The sequence below is a fragment of the Paramormyrops kingsleyae genome, chromosome 18, assembly GCF_048594095.1.
Source record: "Paramormyrops kingsleyae isolate MSU_618 chromosome 18, PKINGS_0.4, whole genome shotgun sequence".
Lineage (NCBI taxonomy): Eukaryota > Metazoa > Chordata > Actinopteri > Osteoglossiformes > Mormyridae > Paramormyrops > Paramormyrops kingsleyae.
In genome coordinates this window covers 2,543,296-2,570,795 of record NC_132814.1, presented here as the reverse complement: position 1 = coordinate 2,570,795, position 27,500 = coordinate 2,543,296, and the positions used below count along the sequence as shown (strand labels likewise).

The 27,500-nt window shown below is 53.9% G+C and overlaps 8 non-coding genes and 6 pseudogenes across 8 annotated transcripts; all 14 read right to left on the bottom strand.

The window, feature by feature from the left end:
• Nucleotides 1-5,967: 5,967 nt before the first annotated feature.
• On the bottom strand, nucleotides 5,968-6,081 carry LOC140580049 (U5 spliceosomal RNA). Its single transcript, XR_011983826.1, has one exon. It is a non-coding gene; the product is annotated as a U5 spliceosomal RNA (small nuclear RNA).
• Nucleotides 6,082-6,506: 425 nt separating this feature from the next.
• LOC140579953 (U2 spliceosomal RNA) lies at nucleotides 6,507-6,699 on the bottom strand. Its single transcript, XR_011983745.1, has one exon. It is a non-coding gene; the product is annotated as a U2 spliceosomal RNA (small nuclear RNA).
• Nucleotides 6,700-12,417: 5,718 nt separating this feature from the next.
• Nucleotides 12,418-12,531, bottom strand: LOC140580047 (U5 spliceosomal RNA). Its single transcript, XR_011983825.1, has one exon. It is a non-coding gene; the product is annotated as a U5 spliceosomal RNA (small nuclear RNA).
• A 433-nt stretch (nucleotides 12,532-12,964) lies between these two features.
• Nucleotides 12,965-13,196, bottom strand: LOC140579931 (U2 spliceosomal RNA; annotated as a pseudogene).
• Nucleotides 13,197-15,165: 1,969 nt separating this feature from the next.
• On the bottom strand, nucleotides 15,166-15,279 carry LOC140580046 (U5 spliceosomal RNA). Its single transcript, XR_011983824.1, has one exon. It is a non-coding gene; the product is annotated as a U5 spliceosomal RNA (small nuclear RNA).
• Nucleotides 15,280-15,716: 437 nt separating this feature from the next.
• Nucleotides 15,717-15,947, bottom strand: LOC140579929 (U2 spliceosomal RNA; annotated as a pseudogene).
• Nucleotides 15,948-17,916: 1,969 nt separating this feature from the next.
• Nucleotides 17,917-18,030, bottom strand: LOC140580045 (U5 spliceosomal RNA). Its single transcript, XR_011983823.1, has one exon. It is a non-coding gene; the product is annotated as a U5 spliceosomal RNA (small nuclear RNA).
• A 434-nt stretch (nucleotides 18,031-18,464) lies between these two features.
• Nucleotides 18,465-18,695, bottom strand: LOC140579928 (U2 spliceosomal RNA; annotated as a pseudogene).
• Nucleotides 18,696-20,664: 1,969 nt separating this feature from the next.
• Nucleotides 20,665-20,778, bottom strand: LOC140580043 (U5 spliceosomal RNA). Its single transcript, XR_011983821.1, has one exon. It is a non-coding gene; the product is annotated as a U5 spliceosomal RNA (small nuclear RNA).
• Nucleotides 20,779-21,203: 425 nt separating this feature from the next.
• Nucleotides 21,204-21,434, bottom strand: LOC140579926 (U2 spliceosomal RNA; annotated as a pseudogene).
• A 1,969-nt stretch (nucleotides 21,435-23,403) lies between these two features.
• Nucleotides 23,404-23,517, bottom strand: LOC140580042 (U5 spliceosomal RNA). The gene has a single exon (XR_011983820.1). It is a non-coding gene; the product is annotated as a U5 spliceosomal RNA (small nuclear RNA).
• Nucleotides 23,518-23,946: 429 nt separating this feature from the next.
• LOC140579925 (U2 spliceosomal RNA) lies at nucleotides 23,947-24,177 on the bottom strand (annotated as a pseudogene).
• A 1,969-nt stretch (nucleotides 24,178-26,146) lies between these two features.
• Nucleotides 26,147-26,260, bottom strand: LOC140580041 (U5 spliceosomal RNA). The gene has a single exon (XR_011983819.1). It is a non-coding gene; the product is annotated as a U5 spliceosomal RNA (small nuclear RNA).
• A 433-nt stretch (nucleotides 26,261-26,693) lies between these two features.
• Nucleotides 26,694-26,924, bottom strand: LOC140579924 (U2 spliceosomal RNA; annotated as a pseudogene).
• Nucleotides 26,925-27,500: the final 576 nt, after the last annotated feature.

Here is a 27,500-nt window from a genome sequence, read left to right as displayed (position 1 = left end):
CCATGCATATTAAAACAACCTTTCCAGCATACATCATAAACAAATATTACAACAATGTAAAAGGTTGAAATTTTTAACATAATACACATCAATGGCAATACAATAAAATCATAATAATAAGACATATTAAAACAGTATTAAACAAACAAATTATGCAGAACTATATACCATAAAATAATCAAAACAGTAATAAAATCAACAATTAAAATTACACACATTTACCCTTTAATTACATTCATCTGGCCATTTCTACAAATAAAATGTCACCTCAAATGCAAGCCATTAAAAGGTTAAAACCTTAAAAGAGGAACAGACCCACAGACCACAAATTTCAAACACAAGGGTCGGGTTAAAACAGGGTTATACACCATCCACACACATAAAATCTGAGACTTCGGGCATAAAATACGGTTAATCACAGAAACAAAGCACACCAAATAGATTAAAATGTTAATAGATAATGTTAATATTAATAAATACGTGCTAAAAGTGATCAACCAGTAGTGCACAATAAATTCTGTACATGCAATTATTAAAAAAGTATTTGAAATACAACACACGCACAAAAAAACAAAGCACACTCACCTAAAACCCAAAGTACCTTCTGTGTGCTCCAGAAAGGTGCGTCATGTCCACCCTGTAGAATGGAGCGTCACCACCTAAACGAAACGGAGCTAAAGCCAAAAGAGGCCCTTCCACCTCTCCTTGGCCTCGTGGTAGCCCCGCTGGATGACGTCAGTCTCCATCCTGAAACCCAAGTCGGCCCGGATTTTACGGAACACCCCTTGTGCCTCCAGATGAACCCCTCTGCGGATGAGCGCGGTCCTGGCATTCCACAGCTCTCGCTTGGTAATGCTGACCAGCAGCCACATCCAGGGGCCGAAGGGGTTATGGAGCTTGGGGTCCCACCCCTTCAACACCTTGTCGTAGGTCAGACCGGGCTGCGGGTCCACACGTCCACACAGGCCCGCTACCAACCCCCAAACTCTCTGTGCATGCCCACAGTCCCAAAACACATGCCTGATGGTCTCATCCTCGCTGCACTCGGCCCTGGGGCAGCGGGGGTGTCTGGTCAGCTTATGCCTATGTAAGACGTCCCTGACTGGCAGCTTACCATGAAGGCACTGCCAGTTCAGGTCCTGCAGCCTGTGATCCAAACCCTTAGGCTGGATTCTCGCCCATGTGCCTTCCTCCAGGCCCAACATGGCCCGAGTATCCCTATGACCAAGCAAAGCCCTGTAAAGCGCTCTATGCTTGGTCAAGGCCTCTGTCTTGACACCTGCCGGAATAAACTTACTCCACTTGACAGCGTGGCTGTAGTGGGCCGGCAGGGTCTCAGCCTTGGGGCCGAGGTTGGTCCACGACGCCACCAGGCGTCTCATGGGGAGAGCCAGCCACAGACGCACAAAGTGCTGATGGGGGTGCTCGAGGGGAGCTGCCAGGCGCGTGCAGAGCTGCGAGAAGAACAGGCAGTCAAGCTTGAGAGGAAAGTCAATAACATCCCTCCCCCCACTGTCCTTTCCAAGATACATCACTTCCCTACGCACGTACTCGTACCTGCCCCCCCAGACGAGATTGAAAACGTCTCTCGTCAGGCCTCTGCGCATGAAGCGGGGCAAAGGGTACACATGTGCAAGGTAGAGCAGGGTGGGAAGAATATCCCCTTTTAAGGCTAAGACCTTACCTTGGAAGGACAGGGACCTGGACTTCCACAGTCCGATCTTCCGCCTGGCGATCGCCAACCGCTCCTCCCAGTTCAAACGGGCGGCACCATCCGAAAGGAAGTTGACCCCCAACACTTTGAGAGGTCCGTCACAGAGGGTGAGACCCCCTGCGACGCCCTCCCTCGCCTTCCAGCTGCCGAAATACTTGGCCACCGACTTACTGAGGTTGAGCGTCGCGCCGGAGGCCCTACCGAACGCATGAACAAGGCTCATGGCATGACCGAGAGACTGATCCGAGCAGACGAAAAGGGTGGTGTCGTCTGCGTACTGGGTCAGTTTAACAGTTTTCCCCCGACTTCCTGGGATAAGAAGGCCATCGACCCCGGGGTGGGTGCGAATGGCGCACGCCAGTGGCTCTATATAGAGCGCGTAGAGGAGGGGGGAGAGGGGACATCCCTGCCTCACTCCACTCAGCTGGGGCACCAAGTCACTCAGGAAGCCATTGATAACAACATGGCTCCCAACTTCGTTATACAAAGTGTGTAACCACCCCAGGTAATTGGGTCCAAAGCCAAACTTACCCAATACTTGAAACAGGAAGCGGTGATCTACCCGGTCGAAGGCTTTCTCCTGGTCCAAGCTGACCAGCAGGAGAGGGAGGTTCCTGTCCTCCACCCAGGCGATGGCGTCGCGGATGAGATGGAGGTTCCACGTCGCCGATCGACCCGGTACTCCACACGTCTGATCGCTGTGAACCAGATGAGCCATGGCCTTCTTCAGGCGTTCTGTAAGGGTCTTTGCGATGAGCTTTGTGTCTACACAAAGCATGGTCAGGGGCCTCCAGTTGCCAAGGTCGGCACGATCACCCTTCTTGTGCAACAAAGAAAGAACCCCTGACCTCATGCTCCTAGTGAGCAAACCCCGGCGCTGAACGTCCTCTACAACCTGCAGTAATTCCGGCCCGAGGACATCCCAAAAAGTGGAATAAAATTCCACCGGGAGCCCATCAAGGCCCGGTACCTTGCGGCGGTTCATCTTGCCAAGCACTGCGGTCAGCTCGGCCAAGGTGATGGGGGCTTCTAAGCCGTCACGAATGTCACTGGGAAGGCAAGGTGAGGTGTTGTCTAGGAACCGCTCCCCTGCAACCGGGTCCGTGTCCCTAACCTTAAAAAGATTGTGATAAAACAATTTAGCAACCTCCAGCATGTCTGATGTTGTTGTTACCGTATCGCCGTTTAAGGCCCGGAGAGAGTCGAAGGTCTTCTCCTCCCGGGCTTCCCTGGCTCTCTGGAAAAAATGAGTATTGCACTTTTCATTGTTTTCCAAAAAGAACATTCTGTCGCCGAGCATTTGGGCCGAGGCAGCCTGTGCATGCAGGCGCCTCAGCTCACCCTTTATATCCAGCAGTCGCTCGTGGTCGATGGTGCCCCCGCTGTTGTGAGCGGCGTATTCATCCCGCAACCTTCTCTCCAGCTGCAGAATGGAGAATTTCTTCTCCATCCTGCGCTGCTTGCTGTACTGCATGGAGAAGGTTCGGATCCTATCCTTCACACTCTCCCACCATTCGGCCACGGAGGGGAAGGTAGGCTTGTCCTTCTGCCACTCGGAGAAGTGATCTAAAAAAAGGTGTCTAAAATCGCTCTCCTCCAGGATCTGCAGGTTCATTTTCCAATAGCCACCCCCATATTCAGGGGCGTCTATGGAAACAGTGGCCTCCACTGCCAAGTGGTCAGTGGGCCACTGTGGGGAGAGGGACACCTTTTTAAAAACAACGGGGGGTGAGGCTAAAATATAGTCGATGCGACTGCTGGCTCCGCGACTATTGTGCCAGGTGAAGCCCGGCATGCTGGGGTTGCATATCTTAAAACCATCAACAAGTTTAAAGGAACGAATAAAATGGCGAAAGTGCCCAGAGCTGACATCCTGTCTACCCTCCAACGAGATGTTAAAGTCCCCTCCTAAAATCAAGTGTCGATCTGTGACACAGAACGGGGACAACTCTTCAAAGAGAGTTATACGGGACGAGGCCTCCACTGGAGCGTAGACACATATGGCCCGGAGGCGCTGTCCCCTCCATGTGGCGTCCACCCCCAAAACCCTACCTTGAAGAACGGTAAACGATCTTACTTCTTCAAAGGCGCGGTCGCCAAAAAGGATCCCGACGCCTGAGGAGTGGACACCACCTACGCTCCAGTAGGATCTACCCCTCTTCCATTGTCGTGAAAAGAGAGCCTCGTCCCGCTGGTCCCGGAGGTGGACTTCCTGCAGAAAACAAATGCTGAAGGGAGAAGATGCCAGCTGATTAAAAACAGATGTGCGCTTTAAAACGTTCCTCAAACCCCTGACATTCAAGGTGACAATATTAAAATTGGCCATGAAATGTTAAAAAGGTAAAATACAATTACAAACAACACACTAAAATAATAAAAGCCAGCCATTAAAAACAATACCGCATTACTGCCCCCCCTCCTCAGTCAAACCCAAAAGGCCCCCCAGTTCCAGCCCCCCCAGGTACTCCTGTTCATTTGCTTTGTCCTGCACACTGCTGTACTCCTGGGGGGGCGCAGGGGACTGTCCCAAGTCCCACACCAGATGGGGGGCCCCCAATGTCGGGGAGGGGGGACTCTCTCGGCCTTGGTCCCCGGCCGCCACTGCTGGCAAGGTGGCAGCCGGAGGGCTGGATGCGTCGGGTTGTGCCTCCCTTCTGCTCTTCTTCCTCCTCCGGGGGGATGCGCCGCTCTTTCTCCTCCTGCTGCTGACACCTGGAGCCAGGACTGGAGACCCCTCCTGCATTGCAGTCGCTGTCGCTGGGGCCTCCTCCACCTCGGCCAGGGCATCTCCTCCTGCCCCCGCCGCCGACTGTTCCTGCCCGGACGTGGGGGCTTGCGCTCCCCCACCACTCTCCTTGCCGACAGCTCTGCTGCCTAACAGAGCGTCGGCGTATGACGTTTTCCGTTGGGGGCAGGAACGAGCCAGATGGTCCTCACCGTTGCAGTGGATGCAGCGACGGGGGCCCTTGCAGTCCCTGGCCATGTGCCCCGGCTCCAGGCAGTTGCGGCAGCGCAGGTTGGCGCATCCCTCCAGAGTATGTCCAAAGGTGTGACACTGTCGGCAGAAGGGAGGCTGTCCGGAATAAAACAAGTAAGCCTTATTGCCCTGTAGATTAAAATAGGCTGGGGGATGACTAAACCCGCCCGCCCCATTAGCGTCCGGGCGCAGGCGGGCCTGGAACTGGCGTCGACCAGTCCAGATCCCCAGCTCATCCCGGATGTCCTTGTGGCCAGGAAGGAGGTCCACATACTTGTTCAAGAACTGGCGGACGGCTTCGCCGGACACATGCGGGTTAAAACAATGTACCGTAATTACCCGCTTGTCGGGCCACCACAGCGGCTCGACGGTGTATCGTCCCAGGAGAGGGTGCTGGGCCCTCTCCTTGCTCCGCTCCAGGACCTTGGTGTAGCTCTCGTCGGTGGACAGGGTGACCTCGAAGAACTGGAAAGGTCCATTCCGCTGCACACACAGGATGTCCTCCATGCGCAGGCCCAGCTCCCCGAAGGCCACCTCCCGGATGAAGGCCAGGCGGTCGGGGAAGGTGCCTACCTCCCCTTCGGCCCTCCAGCAGAACCGGGCGGTATTACGCAGGCCACCGCCTGCTACCAGCCACGGCCCGCTGAAGGGCTTCCTCGCTGCTCCGCCGGCCGTCGACATCCGGGATGGTCCACCGACGTCGTTCCTGGAGCAGAGTCCTCCTGCCGCCGTGGTCCCGACGTCCGCCGTGGTCCGGCCGCCGTCCGCCAATCCGGGATGAGCCGAGGAATGCTAAACTATAAAAGCAACTAAAAAAATAAAAACACCAGTTCACCCGGCAGGGCGGCGGACAGGCCACCAGCCACTGCGGGATCCCCAGCCTAATAAAAACGAAAATAAAAGCAGGGATAAAAGGCTAAAAGGAAGGCACGGGTCGCCCCGTGGCAGCGGCGGTCAAGCCACCTACTGGTCACGCATTAGGGTCACCGTGCCTTCCTCTAAAAAACCCGACGCAGTCCGTTAAAAGCGATAAAAAGAGCGTAAAATCCACTTGATCTTAGCCAAAAGGCCGAGAAGCGATACCCACAAATTGCGCCCCGCCGGGCGCCGGCATGCGGGATGCCGACGGAGCTGGCGCGGCTCAGCCCTCACCAGCCCCTCTGGCAGGTGTCGCCCGGCGAGTCCACGCGTGATCCAGGGAGACCACAGCCGCGCCACCGGGCACCTAACGCCAGCCGCTAAGCCGGGCCCAGTCTTCCTTTGACAGCAGCAGTGCAGCTCTGCTTGGGCAGAGCCTCCAAAAATACCATGAACTCATCGCTATCCCTCTCCACGGAAATCTTTAGTAAAAGGCGAAAGATTTATACGGGATGAAGAGAGACCCGAGTCGATATGGGGCCGCCGCCAAGCCCGTCGCCGTTAGCCGGGCCTGCGTGACGCCCCCGCTCGGAGTAGAATGCCCAGGGGCGTCGCAGCCGCCGTCCTCGGGGCCCCGACTCCTCCCTGTCCTCCTGTCCTCTCAAAAGACAGCAATCATTTTAACAAACATGAGGGGAAATTCAAAAGGCAAAGATGACATCATGCCTTACCTCAGCGCAGCTGTCCACCGCACAAACAGTGTGTCACCTTCCTTTAAAAAAAAAAAAAAAAAAAAAAAAAAAAAAAAAAAGAAAAACGGCGGGAAACGGGGGCCACGCACAGACAGGGCCCCCCCCCTCACAGCACTCAGTCTATTAGTCACTCACTCACTCACTCACTCAGTCAGTCAGTCAGTCAGTCAGTCAGTCAGTTCTGCCTTTCGACAACAGGGGGCAGTAGAGGTGCACCATTCCCGGAAGCACTGCAATACCGGGTCGATGCGTGGAGCGGACGGGGCAAGCCCCACTTCCGGCTCCCTGTTCCAAAAATCCGTTTAATATGTGGTCCCCTCCATGGGGGACGTATCAGATATTAAACTGATAAGAACAGATTTTTTTTTTTTTTTTTTTCTAACCAGTCAGAGTTGGATACCCGTCACTTCATCAACTCGGCCAACCTTCACTCATCATTCCGGCTATTTCAAATTCAATTACAATTTTTATTTCAATCAATAAAATATTACAATTATAATCTCCTTAAAAGGATTTCAAACAAGACATTAACACACCGTTAAAATTCAGCCCATATCAGAGTTTAAAATTTAAATATAAAATACATAAACCACACCAGACATTCAATAAATAAGCAAATATTAATCAAAAACCATTGAGTGTCAGTGGTTATTTTCAAAATCACCCCCAGGCTTAAAATCCCATTGCAAAGGGTTTCCGATCCTTGTGAACTTTATGGTGTGACACTGAAAAAAAAAAACATTAACGCACCACCAAGAAAGGCACAGTATAAGGTGCGTGCGTTCACAACTCACGTGCCACACCGACCTTCCTGGATGGAGCTCGTACTCACCAAGATGTTAGTGGGGCTATGGCCGCAGAAGGCCCTTCCACCTTTCCTTGGCCTCGTGATAGCCCCACTGGATGATGTCCCGCTCCATCCTGAAATCCAAGTCCGCCACAATCTTTCGATATAATCCCCAGGCCCTCAAATCTGCCCCTTTATGGATGAGTGCCGACCTTGCATTCCAAAGTTCACGTTTGGTCATGCTGATCAGCAGCCACATCCGGGGCGGGAAGGGAGTCTGAGGACCTTGGGGCCACCCCATCATCACCTTATCGTAGGACAACACAAACTGCGGGTCTAGTTTCCTGCACAGGCCTTGCACTGATCTCCAGACCTCCCTGGCATACCCACAGTCCCAAAAGGCGTGCCTGAGGGTCTCCTCCTCTGAGCACTCGGGACGTGGGCAGCCTGAGTATCTGGTCAGCTTGTGCCTGTACAGTACATCCCTGACCGGCAGCTTACCATGCACACACTGCCAGTTCAGGTCCTGCAGCCGGTTATCCAACCCCTTGGGCTGGATCCTGGTCCAGGTGTCCTTCTCCAGGCCCAGCACAGCACGGGTTCCCCTCTTCACCAGCACAGCCCGATACAGGGCTCGGTGCCTGGTGAGGGTCCCTGGGGGGAGACCTGCCGGAAGAGACTTACTCCACTTAATAGCATGGTGATAGTGGGTCGGCAGCGTCTCCGCCTTGGGCCCGGCGTTGGACCACGACGTCAACAGACGTCTCATGGGCAGGGCCAGCCACAAGTGAACAAAATACTGGTGGGGGTGTTCTAGGGGAGCCACCAGACGTGCACAGATCTGGGAGAAGAACAGGCAGTCAAGCTTGAGAGGGAAGTCAGGAACATCCCTCCCCCCACTGTCCTTTCCAAGGTACATCACTTCCCTCCTCACATACTCATACCTGCCGCCCCAAACAAGGTTAAACACATCCTTAGTTAAGCCTCTCCGCATGAAGCGGGGCATGGGGAACACATGGGCGAGGTAGAGGAGGGTGGGAAGGATATCAACCTTCAAGGCGAGAACCTTACCCAGGAAGGACAGGGACCTGGCCTTCCACATCCCCATCTTCCGCCTGGCGATCGTCAAACGCTCTTCCCAGTTTACCCGGGCAGCACCTTTCGAAAGAAAGTTAACCCCCAACACCTTGAGAGGGCCGCCGCAGAGAGTGAGCCCCCCCGGGACGTCCTCTCTCGCCTTCCAGCTGCCAAAGTACTTGACCACCGACTTGCTCAGGTTAAGTGCAGCCCCGGAGGCCTTCCCGAACGCCTGCACCAAGCCCAGGGCGTGACCGAGCGCATGGTCCAAGCACACAAACAGAGTGGTATCGTCTGCGTACTGGGCCAGCTTTACCGTCAGGCCCCCACTCCCTGGCAGGATCAGGCCGTTGATACCTGGATGGGCACGGATGGCGCTCGCCAACGGCTCTATATATAGAGCGTAGAGGAGGGGGGAGAGAGGGCAACCCTGCCTCACTCCACTTGACTGGGGAACCCAATCACTGAGGGAACCATTAATCGACACATGGCTACCAACCTCAGTATAAAGCGCATGAACCCATCCCAAGAACTTAGGCCCAAAACCTAGCCTGCTCAATACCCCAAACAGGAAGCAGTGGTCCACTCGGTCAAACGCCTTCTCCTGGTCCAAGCTAACGAGTGCCAGAGGGACATTCCTGTCCTCAGCCCAGGCGATCGCGTCCCGAATTAAATGTAAATTCCAAGTCGCAGATCGACCCGGGACCCCGCAAGTCTGGTCACTATGGACCAGGTGGGTCATGGCCTTTTTTAGGCGCTCAGTTAGGGTCTTTGCTATGATCTTTGCATCTACGCAAAGCATTGTCAGGGGTCTCCAGTTGCCAAGTTCGGCACGATCGCCCTTCTTGTACAACAAAGACAAGACCCCTGACCGCATGCTCTTGGTGAGCATGCCCTGACGCTGCACGTCCTCAGCCACTTCTAGCAGCTCCGGCCCGAGGACTTCCCAAAACGTGGAATAGAATTCCACGGGGAGTCCATCGAGACCAGGAACTTTGCGCCGGTTCATTTTGCCTAGCACCTCAGTCAGCTCGGCTAGAGTGAAGGGGGCATCTAAGCTGTCCCTTGCCTCACTGGGAAGACTAGGTTTGAGTTTAGATAAAAACTGCTCCCCTAGCTCAGGTTCGGTCTCCCTTTTCTTAAAAAGGTCACCGTAAAAACATTTAGCAACCTCCAGCATCCGGGCCGAATCGGAGACCAGGTTGCCTCCTTGGTCCCGGAGGGCAGTGAAACACTTTTCCTCACGGGCCAGTTTCACCTTATTAAAGAAGAAGGCTGTACATTTCTCATTCTCCTCCCTTTCCAAAGCCCTGGCCCAAAACAAGGAGGCCGCAGCCGATTGCTCGTGCAGGCCCCTCAGCTTAGCTTTGGCTGCCTGCACCTCCTCAAAGTTAAAAGCCCCTCCGTTGTTGTGGCGGGCATACTCCCTCTGCAGCCTGGTCTCTAGCCGTTGGATTTCGTAAAGCCTTTTAGCTTTACGCTGGCCGCAATAGTGGATAGCTAGAGCTCTAACCCTCTCTTTTACGCTCTCCCACCATGCGGCCGTGGAGACGTAGGCTGCCTTACAGCCCCGCCACGCAGTAAAATGATCCAGGAAGAGAGACCTAAAGTCTCTCTCTTCTAAGATCTCCACGTTCAGCTTCCAATAGCCCCTCCCGAAGGTAGGGGCGTCAATGGAAACTGTGGCCTCGACCGATGTATGGTCCGAGTACCACCGTGGAGACCTCAAAACCTTCCTAAAAACAACAGAGGGCGAAGCTAAAATATAATCAATACGGCTGCTGGCCCCACAACTGTTGTGCCAGGTATGGCCCGGATCTGTGGGGTTGCACGTTTTAAAACCATCAGAGAGGTTGAGGCTGCGGATCAAATTCCTAAAATGTTTAGTGCTGACATCCCCTTTCCCTTCTAAAAAAGTATTGAAGTCCCCTCCTAAAATTATGTGTCTATTAGTGACACAAAACTGGGCCAGCTCCTCAAAAAGCGCAATGCGGGACGAGGCCTCCACTGGAGCGTAAACGCACATCGCCCGGATGTGCTGACCTCTCCAGGTGGCGTCCACTCCCAAAACCCTTCCCTGCACTACAGTGAAGGTACTCACATTCTCAAAGGCCCGGTCACCAAAAAGGATGCCGACGCCTGAAGAATGGACACCACCAACGCTCCAGCAGGACTTACCCCTCTTCCACGCTTGTGAGAAAAGAGCCACGTCCCGCTGGTCCCTGAGGTGGACTTCCTGCAAGAAACAGAGATTGAAAGGGGAGGATGTCAGTTCATCAAAGACCGCGGCCCTTTTGACTGGGTTCCTCAACCCTCTGACGTTAACAGTAAAAATTTTAAAACCAGCCATGGGGGGATTAAAAGAAGAATAAAACAATAAGACATTAAAACCATAAAAATTTTTAAAAACTATAAACCCTAAAACCAGCTATTAAGACCCCTGTTCCCCCTCCCCACTCATGCCCAGAATTTTCCCCAGCATGGAGTCCTCCAGGTAGGCCTGGTCGTTTGGTGAAACCTCCAGGCCCGAAAAGGTAATGTCCTCCTGGGGAAGGGCTGGGGACAACATTGACAAATTCCAACTTATATCTTCTGTTTTGGGGGCGGGGGGCGATACGACCTGTACAGGGGCCTCAGCTGGGGGCGCCGCCTCCTTGGGGGTACCTGTTGCCTCCTCTGCTTCCTTCCTCGTCTTCTTAGTTTTGTCCTTGGGGTCACCCTTCTTCTTCCTTTTGGTGACCCCGGCCCGGGCCTGCGGGGACTGCCCAGCCTGAGCCCGGGGCCCCTCAGCCCCCAACGGGGTCTTCACTGGGGACCTGGCCACTTCTTCCTGGGCCCCCACTGACCTCTCCTGAGGCCCCCCTGGCTTTGGGGCAGGGAGCAGCTCCCGGTCCGGCACCCGCCTCACCTGCCCACCACCCGCCAGAACGCCCGCATAGGAGCGCTGGGGGCAGACACGGGCCAGGTGCTCCTCGCTGCTACAGTGGCGGCAACGTTGGGGGCCCTTACAGTCCTTAGCCATGTGCCCGGGCTCAAGGCAGTTACGGCACTTAAGGTCCGGGCAGTCCTCCGCCTTGTGTCCATGGCCCTGGCACGACCGGCAGAGGGTAGGCTGACCAGTGTAGAACAGGTACCCCCTGTTGGGCCCGATGGAAAAGTAGGCTGGGGGATGAAGATATCCCCCCTTTCCATCCGGCCGCAGTCGCACCTGAAACTGGCGGCGCCCATTCCACACACCCAGCTCGTCCCGGACGTCTCTGTGTCCTGGTAAAACCTCAACGTGTTTAGTGAGGAAATGGCAGACGGCCTCCGCCGACACGTAAGGATTGAACACATGCACCGTTACCACCCGCTTGTCCGTAAACCACAAGGGCTCAACCGAGTACATATTCAAGAGCGGGTGGTCGGACTTGCTCTGCTCCAGCACCCTCCGGTATGCCTCCTCAGAGGCCAAGGTAACATCCAGAAACCTCTGGGGATGGTTCCTCTGGACGCAGATCAGGTCCTCCAGCTTAAAGCCCAGCACACCAAAGACAACCTCCCGGATGAAGAAGACCCTGTCGTGAAACTGGGCCTCTCCATCCAGGTTCCTCCAACGGAACCGGGCCGTGTTAAGCAGACCGCCACCTACCATCGGACCCGGTCCGGAGGAGGGGGTCGTCCCGGCCACTGGAGCCGCCGCTGGGGCCGTCACTGCCGTCCTGGGAGCCGTAGCTGCCATCCTCCAGCTGGGGTGCTCCGGCATCAGCCGTCCCACTCGGAGTGGAGCAAGGCGCAGTGTTCCAGAGGTCCTTCCGCCGTAGTCCAAGACGAGCTGAGCTAAAAACTAGACTAAAAAATAAAATAATAAAAGTGAATAAAAACAAACAAGGGCTGAAAAACACTAAAACAGGATACCAAGGTTCACCCCGTGGCAGCGGCGGTCAGGCCACCTGCTGGGCACGCATTAGGATCCCCTTGGTATCCGCTAAACTAAAAAACACGACGGGTAAAACGGCTAAGAAAAACGCCAAAAGTTTTTAAAAACTTGATCTTAGCCAAAAGGCAGAGAAGCGATACCCACAAATTGCGCCCCGCCGGGCGCCGGCATGCGGGATGCCGACGGAGCTGGCGCGGCTCAGCCCTCACCAGCCCCTCTGGCAGGTGTCGCCCGGCGAGTCCACGCGTGATCCAGGGAGACCACAGCCGCGCCACCGGGCACCTAACGCCAGCCGCTAAGCCGGGCCCAGTCTTCCTTTGACAGCAGCAGTGCAGCTCTGCTTGGGCAGAGCCTCCAAAAATACCATGAACTCATCGCTATCCCTCTCCACGGAAATCTTTAGTAAAAGGCGAAAGATTTATACGGGATGAAGAGAGACCCGAGTCGATATGGGGCCGCCGCCAAGCCCGTCGCCGTTAGCCGGGCCTGCGTGACGCCCCCGCTCGGAGTAGAATGCCCAGGGGCGTCGCAGCCGCCGTCCTCGGGGCCCCGACTCCTCCCTGTCCTCCTGTCCTCTCAAAAGACAGCAATCATTTTAACAAACATGAGGGGAAATTCAAAAGGCAAAGATGACATCATGCCTTACCTCAGCGCAGCTGTCCACCGCACAAACAGTGTGTCACCTTCCTTTAAAAAAAAAATAAAAAAATAATAAAAAAAAGAAAAACGGCGGGAAACGGGGGCCACGCACAGACAGGGTCCCCCCCCCTCACAGCACTCAGTCTATTAGTCACTCACTCACTCACTCACTCACTCACTCACTCAGTCAGTCAGTCAGTCAGTCAGTCAGTCAGTTCTGCCTTTCGACAACAGGGGGCAGTAGAGGTGCACCATTCCCGGAAGCACTGCAATACCGGGTCGATGCGTGGAGCGGACGGGGCAAGCCCCACTTCCGGCTCCCTGTTCCAAAAATCCGTTTAATATGTGGTCCCCTCCATGGGGGACGTATCAGATATTAAACTGATAAGAACAGATTTTTTTTTTTTTTTTTTTTTTTATTCATCTTTAATCAACATTTCTGCATACAATCTAAAACCAACACATAAAACTATAAAGACATTTATCACACTACCCATAATAAGCTAACTTCAACACTAAAAGAAATACACATATAAATCACACTCCTAACCTATTCAATCATAAAACAACAACATATATAACACATATTATAAAACAATCATATAATACCACATACATAAAACTTCTAAAATACTTCAACCCTACAACACCATTACAACACACGTTAAAACAGTATTAAATACATAAATACAGCAGAAATCCTAAAATGTCTAAAAAGGTAAAACACTATCATCATCAACAATATCCCCATTAAAACTAAGGTCCCCCCCCGACTCGGCAGCAACTAAAAAAGAGCGTTCATTAGCAAAGTCCTGCTGCCCTGCATAAAAACGTCTCTCTTGGGGGGAGACCAAAACACTTTGCAGATCAATTAGCTCTAAGGGGAAGATCGCTTCTCGGCCTAAAGCAGTGTCCTCGTTCCTCCGGGCCTTCTTCCTCCTCCTGCATTGGACAAACCTGGAGGGAGAGGTTGCGCGCTTTTCAGCCACGGCCACTTGACCCTTACCAGGGGACTCCACCGAAGCGCTGGAAGCCGTGGACTCCCCATCAGCACCGGCGAAGGGCTGTTCCTCGCTGTTCTCAGCTCCCCTCTCGGCTCCCCCGTGCATCTCAGCGCAGCCCGGCAGTGCCTGCTGTCGGGCCCCGTCCACAGCCGAACCCCGAGCAACGGCGTCGGCCCAGGACGGTTTGCGCTGAGGGCAGCTCCGGGCCAGATGGTCCTCACCTCTGCACAGGTTACACCGGAGGGGGCCCTTGCAGTCCTTCGCCAGGTGACCGACGTCCAGGCATCTCCAGCACTTCATGGTGGTACAGGAGTCCGCGGTGTGGCCCAGGCCGTGGCACAAGCGGCAGGAGGAGGGTTGCCCGGAGTAAAAAAGGTAGCCCTTGCAACGACCTATAATAAAATAAGCAGGTGGGTGGCTATACCCGTCAGGGGAGCTAGCGTCGGGGCGCAGGCACACCCGGAACTGCCTGCGCCCAGTCCAGACACCCAGCTGGTCTCTCACGTCCCTGTGCCCAGGGACCACGTCGACAAACCTGCCCAGGAAGGCCGCCACCGCTTCAGCTGGAACGAAGGGGTCCAAGACGTGGACGGTGATCACTCTCCGATCCAGCTTCCACAGTGGCTCCACGTCGTAGTGCATCCGGCGAAGCTCTTTCTCCAAGCAGCTGCATGCAGCCAACATCTTCTTGTAGCCTTCTTCCGTGGTGCAAGACACATAAAAGAAGGCTGAAGACTGGTTGCGCTGCACACAGATGATGTCTTCCATAGTGAGTCCCAGGAGGCCGAAGAGCACCTCCCGGATGAAGGCCAGTCTCTCCGGGAAACTCTCCGGTTCCTCCTGGTGGGTCCACCTGAAGGCTGCTGTATGCCGGATGACTACGACGGTCCTGTGTGGGCTCCCGGACATCCTGGCGATGGTGGGCAAGAGAGTCCTCGGGAGCCGGGCAGGGAGTCGACGTGTCCTAGCTGGGTGCCTAAACTAATAAAAGCTGGAAATAAAACCCCAAGCTCACCCTGCGGGAACGGCGGTCAAGCCACCCGAACCTGCACGTTAGGCTTGCAAGGGCTACCCAAAATAAAAAAAAGCGCTAAAAGGAGACAACAGCTAGCCCCGTGGCAGCGGCGGTCAAGCCACCTGCTGGTCACGCTTTAGGTTCGCTGTTGCCTCCACTAAAAAACCTGGCAATAAAAATCCCTCCAAAAAGCAGCACTTGATCTTAGCCAAAAGGCCGAGAAGCGATACCCACAAATTGCGCCCCGCCGGGCGCCGGCATGCGGGATGCCGACGGAGCTGGCGCGGCTCAGCCCTCACCAGCCCCTCTGGCAGGTGTCGCCCGGCGAGTCCACGCGTGATCCAGGGAGACCACAGCCGCGCCACCGGGCACCTAACGCCAGCCGCTAAGCCGGGCCCAGTCTTCCTTTGACAGCAGCAGTGCAGCTCTGCTTGGGCAGAGCCTCCAAAAATACCATGAACTCATCGCTATCCCTCTCCACGGAAATCTTTAGTAAAAGGCGAAAGATTTATACGGGATGAAGAGAGACCCGAGTCGATATGGGGCCGCCGCCAAGCCCGTCGCCGTTAGCCGGGCCTGCGTGACGCCCCCGCTCGGAGTAGAATGCCCAGGGGCGTCGCAGCCGCCGTCCTCGGGGCCCCGACTCCTCCCTGTCCTCCTGTCCTCTCAAAAGACAGCAATCATTTTAACAAACATGAGGGGAAATTCAAAAGGCAAAGATGACATCATGCCTTACCTCAGCGCAGCTGTCCACCGCACAAACAGTGTGTCACCTTCCTTTAAAAAAAAAATAAAAAAATAAAAAAAAAAAGAAAAATGGCGGGAAACGGGGGCCACGCACAGACAGGGTCCCCCCCCCTCACAGCACTCAGTCTATTAGTCACTCACTCACTCACTCACTCACTCACTCACTCACTCAGTCAGTCAGTCAGTCAGTCAGTCAGTCAGTTCTGCCTTTCGACAACAGGGGGCAGTAGAGGTGCACCATTCCCGGAAGCACTGCAATACCGGGTCGATGCGTGGAGCGGACGGGGCAAGCCCCACTTCCGGCTCCCTGTTCCAAAAATCCGTTTAATATGTGGTCCCCTCCATGGGGGACGTATCAGATATTAAACTGATAAGAACAGATTTTTTTTTTTTTTTTTTTTTTATTCATCTTTAATCAACATTTCTGCATACAATCTAAAACCAACACATAAAACTATAAAGACATTTATCACACTACCCATAATAAGCTAACTTCAACACTAAAAGAAATACACATATAAATCACACTCCTAACCTATTCAATCATAAAACAACAACATATATAACACATATTATAAAACAATCATATAATACCACATACATAAAACTTCTAAAATACTTCAACCCTACAACACCATTACAACACACGTTAAAACAGTATTAAATACATAAATACAGCAGAAATCCTAAAATGTCTAAAAAGGTAAAACACTATCATCATCAACAATATCCCCATTAAAACTAAGGTCCCCCCCCGACTCGGCAGCAACTAAAAAAGAGCGTTCATTAGCAAAGTCCTGCTGCCCTGCATAAAAACGTCTCTCTTGGGGGGAGACCAAAACACTTTGCAGATCAATTAGCTCTAAGGGGAAGATCGCTTCTCGGCCTAAAGCAGTGTCCTCGTTCCTCCGGGCCTTCTTCCTCCTCCTGCATTGGACAAACCTGGAGGGAGAGGTTGCGCGCTTTTCAGCCACGGCCACTTGACCCTTACCAGGGGACTCCACCGAAGCGCTGGAAGCCGTGGACTCCCCATCAGCACCGGCGAAGGGCTGTTCCTCGCTGTTCTCAGCTCCCCTCTCGGCTCCCCCGTGCATCTCAGCGCAGCCCGGCAGTGCCTGCTGTCGGGCCCCGTCCACAGCCGAACCCCGAGCAACGGCGTCGGCCCAGGACGGTTTGCGCTGAGGGCAGCTCCGAGCCAGATGGTCCTCACCTCTGCACAGGTTACACCGGAGGGGGCCCTTGCAGTCCTTCGCCAGGTGACCGACGTCCAGGCATCTCCAGCACTTCATGGTGGTACAGGAGTCCGCGGTGTGGCCCAGGCCGTGGCACAAGCGGCAGGAGGAGGGTTGCCCGGAGTAAAAAAGGTAGCCCTTGCAACGACCTATAATAAAATAAGCAGGTGGGTGGCTATACCCGTCAGGGGAGCTAGCGTCGGGGCGCAGGCACACCCGGAACTGCCTGCGCCCAGTCCAGACACCCAGCTGGTCTCTCACGTCCCTGTGCCCAGGGACCACGTCGACAAACCTGCCCAGGAAGGCCGCCACCGCTTCAGCTGGAACGAAGGGGTCCAAGACGTGGACGGTGATCACTCTCCGATCCAGCTTCCACAGTGGCTCCACGTCGTAGTGCATCCGGCGAAGCTCTTTCTCCAAGCAGCTGCATGCAGCCAACATCTTCTTGTAGCCTTCTTCCGTGGTGCAAGACACATAAAAGAAGGCTGAAGACTGGTTGCGCTGCACACAGATGATGTCTTCCATAGTGAGTCCCAGGAGGCCGAAGAGCACCTCCCGGATGAAGGCCAGTCTCTCCGGGAAACTCTCCGGTTCCTCCTGGTGGGTCCACCTGAAGGCTGCTGTATGCCGGATGACTACGACGGTCCTGTGTGGGCTCCCGGACATCCTGGCGATGGTGGGCAAGAGAGTCCTCGGGAGCCGGGCAGGGAGTCGACGTGTCCTAGCTGGGTGCCTAAACTAATAAAAGCTGGAAATAAAACCCCAAGCTCACCCTGCGGGAACGGCGGTCAAGCCACCCGAACCTGCACGTTAGGCTTGCAAGGGCTACCCAAAATAAAAAAAAGCGCTAAAAGGAGACAACAGCTAGCCCCGTGGCAGCGGCGGTCAAGCCACCTGCTGGTCACGCTTTAGGTTCGCTGTTGCCTCCACTAAAAAACCTGGCAATAAAAATCCCTCCAAAAAGCAGCACTTGATCTTAGCCAAAAGGCCGAGAAGCGATACCCACAAATTGCGCCCCGCCGGGCGCCGGCATGCGGGATGCCGACGGAGCTGGCGCGGCTCAGCCCTCACCAGCCCCTCTGGCAGGTGTCGCCCGGCGAGTCCACGCGTGATCCAGGGAGACCACAGCCGCGCCACCGGGCACCTAACGCCAGCCGCTAAGCCGGGCCCAGTCTTCCTTTGACAGCAGCAGTGCAGCTCTGCTTGGGCAGAGCCTCCAAAAATACCATGAACTCATCGCTATCCCTCTCCACGGAAATCTTTAGTAAAAGGCGAAAGATTTATACGGGATGAAGAGAGACCCGAGTCGATATGGGGCCGCCGCCAAGCCCGTCGCCGTTAGCCGGGCCTGCGTGACGCCCCCGCTCGGAGTAGAATGCCCAGGGGCGTCGCAGCCGCCGTCCTCGGGGCCCCGACTCCTCCCTGTCCTCCTGTCCTCTCAAAAGACAGCAATCATTTTAACAAACATGAGGGGAAATTCAAAAGGCAAAGATGACATCATGCCTTACCTCAGCGCAGCTGTCCACCGCACAAACAGTGTGTCACCTTCCTTTAAAAAAAAAATAAAAAAATAAAAAAAAAAAGAAAAACGGCGGGAAACGGGGGCCACGCACAGACAGGGTCCCCCCCCCCTCACAGCACTCAGTCTATTAGTCACTCACTCACTCACTCACTCACTCACTCACTCAGTCAGTCAGTCAGTCAGTCAGTCAGTCAGTTCTGCCTTTCGACAACAGGGGGCAGTAGAGGTGCACCATTCCCGGAAGCACTGCAATACCGGGTCGATGCGTGGAGCGGACGGGGCAAGCCCCACTTCCGGCTCCCTGTTCCAAAAATCCGTTTAATATGTGGTCCCCTCCATGGGGGACGTATCAGATATTAAACTGATAAGAACAGATTTTTTTTTTTTTTTTTTTTTTATTCATCTTTAATCAACATTTCTGCATACAATCTAAAACCAACACATAAAACTATAAAGACATTTATCACACTACCCATAATAAGCTAACTTCAACACTAAAAGAAATACACATATAAATCACACTCCTAACCTATTCAATCATAAAACAACAACATATATAACACATATTATAAAACAATCATATAATACCACATACATAAAACTTCTAAAATACTTCAACCCTACAACACCATTACAACACACGTTAAAACAGTATTAAATACATAAATACAGCAGAAATCCTAAAATGTCTAAAAAGGTAAAACACTATCATCATCAACAATATCCCCATTAAAACTAAGGTCCCCCCCCGACTCGGCAGCAACTAAAAAAGAGCGTTCATTAGCAAAGTCCTGCTGCCCTGCATAAAAACGTCTCTCTTGGGGGGAGACCAAAACACTTTGCAGATCAATTAGCTCTAAGGGGAAGATCGCTTCTCGGCCTAAAGCAGTGTCCTCGTTCCTCCGGGCCTTCTTCCTCCTCCTGCATTGGACAAACCTGGAGGGAGAGGTTGCGCGCTTTTCAGCCACGGCCACTTGACCCTTACCAGGGGACTCCACCGAAGCGCTGGAAGCCGTGGACTCCCCATCAGCACCGGCGAAGGGCTGTTCCTCGCTGTTCTCAGCTCCCCTCTCGGCTCCCCCGTGCATCTCAGCGCAGCCCGGCAGTGCCTGCTGTCGGGCCCCGTCCACAGCCGAACCCCGAGCAACGGCGTCGGCCCAGGACGGTTTGCGCTGAGGGCAGCTCCGGGCCAGATGGTCCTCACCTCTGCACAGGTTACACCGGAGGGGGCCCTTGCAGTCCTTCGCCAGGTGACCGACGTCCAGGCATCTCCAGCACTTCATGGTGGTACAGGAGTCCGCGGTGTGGCCCAGGCCGTGGCACAAGCGGCAGGAGGAGGGTTGCCCGGAGTAAAAAAGGTAGCCCTTGCAACGACCTATAATAAAATAAGCAGGTGGGTGGCTATACCCGTCAGGGGAGCTAGCGTCGGGGCGCAGGCACACCCGGAACTGCCTGCGCCCAGTCCAGACACCCAGCTGGTCTCTCACGTCCCTGTGCCCAGGGACCACGTCGACAAACCTGCCCAGGAAGGCCGCCACCGCTTCAGCTGGAACGAAGGGGTCCAAGACGTGGACGGTGATCACTCTCCGATCCAGCTTCCACAGTGGCTCCACGTCGTAGTGCATCCGGCGAAGCTCTTTCTCCAAGCAGCTGCATGCAGCCAACATCTTCTTGTAGCCTTCTTCCGTGGTGCAAGACACATAAAAGAAGGCTGAAGACTGGTTGCGCTGCACACAGATGATGTCTTCCATAGTGAGTCCCAGGAGGCCGAAGAGCACCTCCCGGATGAAGGCCAGTCTCTCCGGGAAACTCTCCGGTTCCTCCTGGTGGGTCCACCTGAAGGCTGCTGTATGCCGGATGACTACGACGGTCCTGTGTGGGCTCCCGGACATCCTGGCGATGGTGGGCAAGAGAGTCCTCGGGAGCCGGGCAGGGAGTCGACGTGTCCTAGCTGGGTGCCTAAACTAATAAAAGCTGGAAATAAAACCCCAAGCTCACCCTGCGGGAACGGCGGTCAAGCCACCCGAACCTGCACGTTAGGCTTGCAAGGGCTACCCAAAAAAAAAAAAAGCGCTAAAAGGAGACAACAGCTAGCCCCGTGGCAGCGGCGGTCAAGCCACCTGCTGGTCACGCTTTAGGTTCGCTGTTGCCTCCACTAAAAAACCTGGCAATAAAAATCCCTCCAAAAAGCAGCACTTGATCTTAGCCAAAAGGCCGAGAAGCGATACCCACAAATTGCGCCCCGCCGGGCGCCGGCATGCGGGATGCCGACGGAGCTGGCGCGGCTCAGCCCTCACCAGCCCCTCTGGCAGGTGTCGCCCGGCGAGTCCACGCGTGATCCAGGGAGACCACAGCCGCGCCACCGGGCACCTAACGCCAGCCGCTAAGCCGGGCCCAGTCTTCCTTTGACAGCAGCAGTGCAGCTCTGCTTGGGCAGAGCCTCCAAAAATACCATGAACTCATCGCTATCCCTCTCCACGGAAATCTTTAGTAAAAGGCGAAAGATTTATACGGGATGAAGAGAGACCCGAGTCGATATGGGGCCGCCGCCAAGCCCGTCGCCGTTAGCCGGGCCTGCGTGACGCCCCCGCTCGGAGTAGAATGCCCAGGGGCGTCGCAGCCGCCGTCCTCGGGGCCCCGACTCCTCCCTGTCCTCCTGTCCTCTCAAAAGACAGCAATCATTTTAACAAACATGAGGGGAAATTCAAAAGGCAAAGATGACATCATGCCTTACCTCAGCGCAGCTGTCCACCGCACAAACAGTGTGTCACCTTCCTTTAAAAAAAAAATAAAAAAATAAAAAAAAAAAGAAAAACGGCGGGAAACGGGGGCCACGCACAGACAGGGTCCCCCCCCCTCACAGCACTCAGTCTATTAGTCACTCACTCACTCACTCACTCACTCACTCAGTCAGTCAGTCAGTCAGTCAGTCAGTTCTGCCTTTCGACAACAGGGGGCAGTAGAGGTGCACCATTCCCGGAAGCACTGCAATACCGGGTCGATGCGTGGAGCGGACGGGGCAAGCCCCACTTCCGGCTCCCTGTTCCAAAAATCCGTTTAATATGTGGTCCCCTCCATGGGGGACGTATCAGATATTAAACTGATAAGAACAGATTTTTTTTTTTTTTTTTTTTTTATTCATCTTTAATCAACATTTCTGCATACAATCTAAAACCAACACATAAAACTATAAAGACATTTATCACACTACCCATAATAAGCTAACTTCAACACTAAAAGAAATACACATATAAATCACACTCCTAACCTATTCAATCATAAAACAACAACATATATAACACATATTATAAAACAATCATATAATACCACATACATAAAACTTCTAAAATACTTCAACCCTACAACACCATTACAACACACGTTAAAACAGTATTAAATACATAAATACAGCAGAAATCCTAAAATGTCTAAAAAGGTAAAACACTATCATCATCAACAATATCCCCATTAAAACTAAGGTCCCCCCCCGACTCGGCAGCAACTAAAAAAGAGCGTTCATTAGCAAAGTCCTGCTGCCCTGCATAAAAACGTCTCTCTTGGGGGGAGACCAAAACACTTTGCAGATCAATTAGCTCTAAGGGGAAGATCGCTTCTCGGCCTAAAGCAGTGTCCTCGTTCCTCCGGGCCTTCTTCCTCCTCCTGCATTGGACAAACCTGGAGGGAGAGGTTGCGCGCTTTTCAGCCACGGCCACTTGACCCTTACCAGGGGACTCCACCGAAGCGCTGGAAGCCGTGGACTCCCCATCAGCACCGGCGAAGGGCTGTTCCTCGCTGTTCTCAGCTCCCCTCTCGGCTCCCCCGTGCATCTCAGCGCAGCCCGGCAGTGCCTGCTGTCGGGCCCCGTCCACAGCCGAACCCCGAGCAACGGCGTCGGCCCAGGACGGTTTGCGCTGAGGGCAGCTCCGAGCCAGATGGTCCTCACCTCTGCACAGGTTACACCGGAGGGGGCCCTTGCAGTCCTTCGCCAGGTGACCGACGTCCAGGCATCTCCAGCACTTCATGGTGGTACAGGAGTCCGCGGTGTGGCCCAGGCCGTGGCACAAGCGGCAGGAGGAGGGTTGCCCGGAGTAAAAAAGGTAGCCCTTGCAACGACCTATAATAAAATAAGCAGGTGGGTGGCTATACCCGTCAGGGGAGCTAGCGTCGGGGCGCAGGCACACCCGGAACTGCCTGCGCCCAGTCCAGACACCCAGCTGGTCTCTCACGTCCCTGTGCCCAGGGACCACGTCGACAAACCTGCCCAGGAAGGCCGCCACCGCTTCAGCTGGAACGAAGGGGTCCAAGACGTGGACGGTGATCACTCTCCGATCCAGCTTCCACAGTGGCTCCACGTCGTAGTGCATCCGGCGAAGCTCTTTCTCCAAGCAGCTGCATGCAGCCAACATCTTCTTGTAGCCTTCTTCCGTGGTGCAAGACACATAAAAGAAGGCTGAAGACTGGTTGCGCTGCACACAGATGATGTCTTCCATAGTGAGTCCCAGGAGGCCGAAGAGCACCTCCCGGATGAAGGCCAGTCTCTCCGGGAAACTCTCCGGTTCCTCCTGGTGGGTCCACCTGAAGGCTGCTGTATGCCGGATGACTACGACGGTCCTGTGTGGGCTCCCGGACATCCTGGCGATGGTGGGCAAGAGAGTCCTCGGGAGCCGGGCAGGGAGTCGACGTGTCCTAGCTGGGTGCCTAAACTAATAAAAGCTGGAAATAAAACCCCAAGCTCACCCTGCGGGAACGGCGGTCAAGCCACCCGAACCTGCACGTTAGGCTTGCAAGGGCTACCCAAAATAAAAAAAAGCGCTAAAAGGAGACAACAGCTAGCCCCGTGGCAGCGGCGGTCAAGCCACCTGCTGGTCACGCTTTAGGTTCGCTGTTGCCTCCACTAAAAAACCTGGCAATAAAAATCCCTCCAAAAAGCAGCACTTGATCTTAGCCAAAAGGCCGAGAAGCGATACCCACAAATTGCGCCCCGCCGGGCGCCGGCATGCGGGATGCCGACGGAGCTGGCGCGGCTCAGCCCTCACCAGCCCCTCTGGCAGGTGTCGCCCGGCGAGTCCACGCGTGATCCAGGGAGACCACAGCCGCGCCACCGGGCACCTAACGCCAGCCGCTAAGCCGGGCCCAGTCTTCCTTTGACAGCAGCAGTGCAGCTCTGCTTGGGCAGAGCCTCCAAAAATACCATGAACTCATCGCTATCCCTCTCCACGGAAATCTTTAGTAAAAGGCGAAAGATTTATACGGGATGAAGAGAGACCCGAGTCGATATGGGGCCGCCGCCAAGCCCGTCGCCGTTAGCCGGGCCTGCGTGACGCCCCCGCTCGGAGTAGAATGCCCAGGGGCGTCGCAGCCGCCGTCCTCGGGGCCCCGACTCCTCCCTGTCCTCCTGTCCTCTCAAAAGACAGCAATCATTTTAACAAACATGAGGGGAAATTCAAAAGGCAAAGATGACATCATGCCTTACCTCAGCGCAGCTGTCCACCGCACAAACAGTGTGTCACCTTCCTTTAAAAAAAAAATAAAAAAATAAAAAAAAAAAGAAAAATGGCGGGAAACGGGGGCCACGCACAGACAGGGTCCCCCCCCCTCACAGCACTCAGTCTATTAGTCACTCACTCACTCACTCACTCACTCACTCAGTCAGTCAGTCAGTCAGTCAGTCAGTCAGTTCTGCCTTTCGACAACAGGGGGCAGTAGAGGTGCACCATTCCCGGAAGCACTGCAATACCGGGTCGATGCGTGGAGCGGACGGGGCAAGCCCCACTTCCGGCTCCCTGTTCCAAAAATCCGTTTAATATGTGGTCCCCTCCATGGGGGACGTATCAGATATTAAACTGATAAGAACAGATTTTTTTTTTTTTTTTTTTTTTATTCATCTTTAATCAACATTTCTGCATACAATCTAAAACCAACACATAAAACTATAAAGACATTTATCACACTACCCATAATAAGCTAACTTCAACACTAAAAGAAATACACATATAAATCACACTCCTAACCTATTCAATCATAAAACAACAACATATATAACACATATTATAAAACAATCATATAATACCACATACATAAAACTTCTAAAATACTTCAACCCTACAACACCATTACAACACACGTTAAAACAGTATTAAATACATAAATACAGCAGAAATCCTAAAATGTCTAAAAAGGTAAAACACTATCATCATCAACAATATCCCCATTAAAACTAAGGTCCCCCCCCGACTCGGCAGCAACTAAAAAAGAGCGTTCATTAGCAAAGTCCTGCTGCCCTGCATAAAAACGTCTCTCTTGGGGGGAGACCAAAACACTTTGCAGATCAATTAGCTCTAAGGGGAAGATCGCTTCTCGGCCTAAAGCAGTGTCCTCGTTCCTCCGGGCCTTCTTCCTCCTCCTGCATTGGACAAACCTGGAGGGAGAGGTTGCGCGCTTTTCAGCCACGGCCACTTGACCCTTACCAGGGGACTCCACCGAAGCGCTGGAAGCCGTGGACTCCCCATCAGCACCGGCGAAGGGCTGTTCCTCGCTGTTCTCAGCTCCCCTCTCGGCTCCCCCGTGCATCTCAGCGCAGCCCGGCAGTGCCTGCTGTCGGGCCCCGTCCACAGCCGAACCCCGAGCAACGGCGTCGGCCCAGGACGGTTTGCGCTGAGGGCAGCTCCGAGCCAGATGGTCCTCACCTCTGCACAGGTTACACCGGAGGGGGCCCTTGCAGTCCTTCGCCAGGTGACCGACGTCCAGGCATCTCCAGCACTTCATGGTGGTACAGGAGTCCGCGGTGTGGCCCAGGCCGTGGCACAAGCGGCAGGAGGAGGGTTGCCCGGAGTAAAAAAGGTAGCCCTTGCAACGACCTATAATAAAATAAGCAGGTGGGTGGCTATACCCGTCAGGGGAGCTAGCGTCGGGGCGCAGGCACACCCGGAACTGCCTGCACCCAGTCCAGACACCCAGCTGGTCTCTCACGTCCCTGTGCCCAGGGACCACGTCGACAAACCTGCCCAGGAAGGCCGCCACCGCTTCAGCTGGAACGAAGGGGTCCAAGACGTGGACGGTGATCACTCTCCGATCCAGCTTCCACAGTGGCTCCACGTCGTAGTGCATCCGGCGAAGCTCTTTCTCCAAGCAGCTGCATGCAGCCAACATCTTCTTGTAGCCTTCTTCCGTGGTGCAAGACACATAAAAGAAGGCTGAAGACTGGTTGCGCTGCACACAGATGATGTCTTCCATAGTGAGTCCCAGGAGGCCGAAGAGCACCTCCCGGATGAAGGCCAGTCTCTCCGGGAAACTCTCCGGTTCCTCCTGGTGGGTCCACCTGAAGGCTGCTGTATGCCGGATGACTACGACGGTCCTGTGTGGGCTCCCGGACATCCTGGCGATGGTGGGCAAGAGAGTCCTCGGGAGCCGGGCAGGGAGTCGACGTGTCCTAGCTGGGTGCCTAAACTAATAAAAGCTGGAAATAAAACCCCAAGCTCACCCTGCGGGAACGGCGGTCAAGCCACCCGAACCTGCACGTTAGGCTTGCAAGGGCTACCCAAAATAAAAAAAAGCGCTAAAAGGAGACAACAGCTAGCCCCGTGGCAGCGGCGGTCAAGCCACCTGCTGGTCACGCTTTAGGTTCGCTGTTGCCTCCACTAAAAAACCTGGCAATAAAAATCCCTCCAAAAAGCAGCACTTGATCTTAGCCAAAAGGCCGAGAAGCGATACCCACAAATTGCGCCCCGCCGGGCGCCGGCATGCGGGATGCCGACGGAGCTGGCGCGGCTCAGCCCTCACCAGCCCCTCTGGCAGGTGTCGCCCGGCGAGTCCACGCGTGATCCAGGGAGACCACAGCCGCGCCACCGGGCACCTAACGCCAGCCGCTAAGCCGGGCCCAGTCTTCCTTTGACAGCAGCAGTGCAGCTCTGCTTGGGCAGAGCCTCCAAAAATACCATGAACTCATCGCTATCCCTCTCCACGGAAATCTTTAGTAAAAGGCGAAAGATTTATACGGGATGAAGAGAGACCCGAGTCGATATGGGGCCGCCGCCAAGCCCGTCGCCGTTAGCCGGGCCTGCGTGACGCCCCCGCTCGGAGTAGAATGCCCAGGGGCGTCGCAGCCGCCGTCCTCGGGGCCCCGACTCCTCCCTGTCCTCCTGTCCTCTCAAAAGACAGCAATCATTTTAACAAACATGAGGGGAAATTCAAAAGGCAAAGATGACATCATGCCTTACCTCAGCGCAGCTGTCCACCGCACAAACAGTGTGTCACCTTCCTTTAAAAAAAAAATAAAAAAATAAAAAAAAAAAGAAAAACGGCGGGAAACGGGGGCCACGCACAGACAGGGTCCCCCCCCCTCACAGCACTCAGTCTATTAGTCACTCACTCACTCACTCACTCACTCACTCACTCAGTCAGTCAGTCAGTCAGTCAGTCAGTCAGTTCTGCCTTTCGACAACAGGGGGCAGTAGAGGTGCACCATTCCCGGAAGCACTGCAATACCGGGTCGATGCGTGGAGCGGACGGGGCAAGCCCCACTTCCGGCTCCCTGTTCCAAAAATCCGTTTAATATGTGGTCCCCTCCATGGGGGACGTATCAGATATTAAACTGATAAGAACAGATTTTTTTTTTTTTTTTTTTTTTATTCATCTTTAATCAACATTTCTGCATACAATCTAAAACCAACACATAAAACTATAAAGACATTTATCACACTACCCATAATAAGCTAACTTCAACACTAAAAGAAATACACATATAAATCACACTCCTAACCTATTCAATCATAAAACAACAACATATATAACACATATTATAAAACAATCATATAATACCACATACATAAAACTTCTAAAATACTTCAACCCTACAACACCATTACAACACACGTTAAAACAGTATTAAATACATAAATACAGCAGAAATCCTAAAATGTCTAAAAAGGTAAAACACTATCATCATCAACAATATCCCCATTAAAACTAAGGTCCCCCCCCGACTCGGCAGCAACTAAAAAAGAGCGTTCATTAGCAAAGTCCTGCTGCCCTGCATAAAAACGTCTCTCTTGGGGGGAGACCAAAACACTTTGCAGATCAATTAGCTCTAAGGGGAAGATCGCTTCTCGGCCTAAAGCAGTGTCCTCGTTCCTCCGGGCCTTCTTCCTCCTCCTGCATTGGACAAACCTGGAGGGAGAGGTTGCGCGCTTTTCAGCCACGGCCACTTGACCCTTACCAGGGGACTCCACCGAAGCGCTGGAAGCCGTGGACTCCCCATC